This window comes from Asterias rubens, chromosome 1 (assembly GCF_902459465.1).
Source record: "Asterias rubens chromosome 1, eAstRub1.3, whole genome shotgun sequence".
Lineage (NCBI taxonomy): Eukaryota > Metazoa > Echinodermata > Asteroidea > Forcipulatida > Asteriidae > Asterias > Asterias rubens.
Window position 1 is genome coordinate 8,983,601 of NC_047062.1, and position 5,283 is coordinate 8,988,883.

Consider the following 5,283-nt stretch of genomic DNA (forward strand, 5'->3'; position numbering starts at 1 on the left):
TTGCAAAGATCAGCGTAAAAGCCCGACATCCGGGTGGTGTGTACATACACTACACAGCAACTGCTCTAGGTGCAAAGCGACGTGACTACGACGAGCGAGACAACTTCCTGAACACTGTGAATCTACAAAGTCTGAATCAACAATGCCGGGCAGCAGATCTTTGGTCGAGTTTCTTCCTGGTTTCTTCCTTCCATGTCTCTGCGGATTTAGACTTGATTTCAAGTCTGAGATCTCGGTCTGCATCAGGCACAAATATGACCAACGTTAGAGCGTGTGCGGTGCTCATAGGCCGTCCTAATTTAGGCCTTCCAGACTTGGAAACAAGTCTGCTGCGGAGTGGACTTTGAACAACTCCGAGGGGTGGCGTTTCGCGTAAAGACACGCCAAATATAAGAACAAGAACATTCAAAATGGTGCGAGCTCTGGTAGACATTTTCATAGAGGGATAGGCAAACGGGGGGGGGGGGGGGGGGGGAGAGACAAATTTGGGGAGTGTTGACGTTAGCCTACATCACAGAAACCATGTCTTTGACTCTTCGGCCTTGATTTGGAAAACGGTGGAAGAAACCAAACTGCAGGGTTGGCATGATGGGCATCCCCGGGCTGAATGTAAATTATTATGAACTGCACACCATTTCAGTAAGCAATTATTTTATGATGCAACCCCACACAGCAGTGCGACATGCAGTAATTAATAATATTACAAAACATTTGCCTACGGAAAATGGCACCCTATCGCACTTCACATTCTAACGATTAAAGGTAGAGTACCCGCAGCCCTGGGCCCAATTTCATAGAGATGCACAACAATTTGCTTAGCATGTAATTTCCTCATTGATAAAAACAGGATTGCCAACCAAATTTCTATTGCATATTGCTTGTTACTGGTATTCAGCTGTTGCTTGCCTATCCTGAAAATCACGTGGACATTTTGGTTGGTAATCCTGTTTTTATCAAGGAAGAAAACTCATGCTTAGCAAACTTTCGTGCTTAGCAGCTCTATGAAATTGGGCCCTGCCCTGCGAGGACAGAAAGGGGTCCAACGTGTGACCATTAGAGTTCCAGAGCTGCGGCCGATACTTTTTGCTGTACACAAACCACTGTCTCGTAGTGCTTTTCAATGGGAAATTTGTTTCTTTGAAAATAGGGAATCCTTAAAAATCTTCGACGAAAAAAACCCACATGTGGGGTTTTTGTATCCAACCTGTAACCCCGTTCAATTTCACTTTATGGTTTGATAGCTAAGCCTTTTTAAAGGCTTAGCTAAAAATCCTTGTTTTTGAATAAAGCAATCGTTCTGATTCTCTATATCTTAGCGTTTCATTTACAAATAATAAGGCGGTCATGTCATTATGGGAACAGAATGGTGTTTGTTTTTCCGTGATCACGTATACTTTCTGGTAATGAAAACAAGGATGCTTTATTAGTGGACTTAACCACTGTGGCTCACCTAGACTTGACTCAAGTCCCAATCACGTGCCACCCCCAGGAAACTACTGTTTTGTGATGCTCTGCATTTCTCGAGCGCGCACTGTACTGTATACTACGGGTTGTTTCATGATAGCTTGGGACCTCTTACAAGAGAATGGGACTTGAATCAAGTCTATGACTCACCAGCCTCAGGAAACCTGTAAAAACTGTGCTTAATCTGGAATCGTTCCGAACGACTGCAACAGTCGATCTTTTGATGTCCAGTCGCTAATAACTGAACAGACGTCAAACTTTTCAATGCAAATAATTCAATATTTTGTGGTTTGGCGCAACTCTAGAGAGCGCCTCTTAATTTTTACCTGCTTTCCTGTCCAGCCTAACTGGTTACCGTATCCAAAGCACCTATCCGAATGGACACGCTCGCACCCTCGCACTCCAAAAATAAATTATTCTGATTTTTGACAGTAAAAACCTGCAAATCCACCAGCTCAAATAATACAAGGCTGCTACTTGTATCAAAACCCATCCCGAAAGAAAACACTCGAGTATACAAAACAGCAGACAGAACGGAAGTAAAACATGGAAAATGACATTAATATCGAGTTTTCACAGAATTTTGTCTGTAGAGGGGAGCCTCAATCTCCCAAATGCAATTTTGACATTTATAAGATTTAAAGGGTTCCTAATGTATGTTATTGTATAATCATTATGTTGTTTGTAACTTTTAATTTACCTTTTCTTTTGTATCGTTTTGCCAGAAGAAGTGAAATAAAAAGATAACAAAAAAATGTAGATTTAAAACAGTCTATCCCACGAGCCACCTCTCCCACGAGTGCCTCCTACTCTGCACTTTGCCGTGCACCCAGAACACCGTCTTTCCACCAAGTCGGGGCCCCGTGCCGGGCCCCCACTGCAGCTATTACTCGATGTTTATGCGAAATCAAGAAATTCAAGCAGTTCTATTAGTATATCTCCGTGTTTGTTTGGTTAATCTCTGTTCTCTCGTTTCAATAATAATGTAAAAATCGTTTCAAACTTCAACAATACTTGAAGTTTGGCCCATTGTTCATGTGGTTAAATTGTCTGCAAGTATTTAATGAATCCAGATAACATTGCCTTGTATATGAAAACATAAATACTAGATTTTCTGGTAGTTAATAACCCGACACAACATGTAACCAATAACTGTGTCTTCTTCAATATATTTCCTGTATTTTTAGTAAACTATTCATTATATTTATCTAGAAAGTCAGTGTTTTTTTCTAATGAATCAGATAGACATCTCATGTTGACCGAATAAAATGAAAAATCGAGATGTCTCATGGAAACGCAGCTGACGCAAGTCTATCGTGGCTTTTTGTTTTAATTGTTTTCCCCATAGTTTTATCAAAAATAACTATTTCAAAAATAGTTTCCAGGAATTGTAGGAAGCTGTTCACATTTTCTCTAAATGGGTCTATTTTTAACTGAATCAGGAAAATTAGAATTATCGGGTTGACAGAATAAAATTAAAAGCTGAAATGTCAAAATGGCCATGCAGCTGATATATGCTTTCTTGGTTATACAATTCGACCGAAGGGGGAAAAAGTTAACCTGTTCCTTTTTTTGCGTTGTGTTTAAGTACAAATGAAACAAATACCCAATCAAAAAGAAAAAAGAAAAAGAAAAGAAAAACAAACAAATAAACAAATATTCCAACAAACATTGCCAAACAAGGATGTAAACAAACACCTCAATCTGATCTGAATAAATGTTTTGTAAAATGGCCTGCAGGTGACATAACGTTCATAATAGTTTTTTTTTATATATTTTTTTATTTTTTATAATTGAGGCATTCATAAGAAAAAGATTTGTTCAATTTTGTAAAAAATTATCCTACAAGCTTTCCAACATTTTGGACTTGATACTTCGGCAATTTGCATAGAAACTTTATATAGTTTACAGAAGAACAAAAACAAACAAAAAACCTGGAGGCTGACAGAATAAAACCCGGAAACGTTATAAAACGGCCTGCAGCTGACATACGTCTATCTGTCACTTCGTATGTTCAAGCATCGATCACGACTTTGGAGCAAAACGAAAAAAAAAAAAAAAAAAAAAAAAAAAAAAAATGAACGAACAAAAAATACAAACGCAAATTAGGTGGTTTCCATCTAACAGCTAAATAAAAAGTGACCTCTCAACCTACAAAAAGCCTTTAAAATTCAAATAGTTATTATAGATATACAACAAACTGTAAATTAACACTAGATAACAATTGTGCAGTGAGTGGACACTATATATTGGTAATTACTCAAAATAATTATCAGCAAAAAACTTCCTTTGGTAATGAGTAATTGGGAGAGGTTGATAATACAAAACATTGTGAGAAACGGCTCTCTCTCTGAAGTGACGTAGTTTTCGAGAAAGAAGTAATTTTCCACGAATTTGATTTCGAGACCTCAAGTTTAGAATTTGAGGTCTCGAAATCAAGCATCTGAAAGCCCTAACTTCGTGTGATAAGGGTGTTTTTTTCTTTCATAGTTATCTCGCAACTCCGACAACCAATCGAGCTCAAATTTTCACAGGTTTGATATTTTATACGTATGTTGAGATACACAATGTGAGTAGATAGGTCCTTGACAATTACCAATAGTGTCCATTGTCTTAAAAGAGCTTAAAACTAGGGTTGGATATTGGTACTCACTTGTTAACAATGCACCCTAAAATAGATAAACTGTTCTTGATGTAGGCTTCAAGTGAATATATGAAATCGTTCTTACAATGACAAGAACAATTGAATAAGTCGCAAAGACACATTATAAAGGTATCAACATTTCAGACGGAAATATCTCTCGGGACAAGATTATTCCTTTTGTCCAAGATCAATTATTAGTATAAAAAAAGAAGAAGAAAAAACTACCTTGCAAAGAAAGAATTCACACAAAAAGGATCGTTTCTAAAAAGGAAGCAAAACAATTTGAAATTTTTTATGAAATCTGTTTTTGAAATCTGCCTTTAAAAAATGACTGCTTTAAGATGTTTTCTCATTTTTACAAACACTGAGACGATTCGGCCGCATGAGAATACTCAACTCAAACAACGACGAACCTCCGTAACATTCACACAACTTGATTGTGGCTGAATTTATTGAACAGGCTGTGTTGTAATCATGCGCAACTCCTCTGCTCGAGATGGGCCATTTATTCTAGGAAAATATTCTATATGGAAATGAGTGCAAAGACAACATGACAAGTGGCCTACTTAATCAAAACAGGCTTATCTCTCAAGTACTCGGGCAAGATCCGGACACTGTGACGTCATTACCCCTCTCATCGCCACAGAGGGAAAAGTCGACCAGAATTCTGGCCCAACATTCAACGATGTCGAAACAAATTAGACCTAATTCGTCAACAATTCTCAAACTAATTTAATCTCAGTTGTCTGGTAAATATCAAAGTTTGCCCCGATTTAATGGGAAGGGAACTTGGCACAATAATTAGGTCTGGACATGATGACTACTTGTTGCCTACCTTTTTTCTTCTTCATAGATGAGTATCGCATATGCGGTTGTATCAGACCAGGTTGGCCGTCCCCTTTGAAAGTGAGCGGTGGTTTATCATTTAAAGCTTGAATGGTTAAAGGCAGTGGACACTATTGGTAATTACTTAAAATAATTATTAGCATAAAACCTTTCTTGGTAACGAGTAATGGGGAGAGGTTGATATTATAAAACATTGTGAGAAACGGCTCCCTCTGAAGTAATCTAGTTTTCAAGAAAGAAGTAATTTTCCACGAATTTGATTTCGAGACCTCAGATTTAGAGTTTGAGATCTCGAAATCAACCATCTAAATGCACACCACAACTTCGTG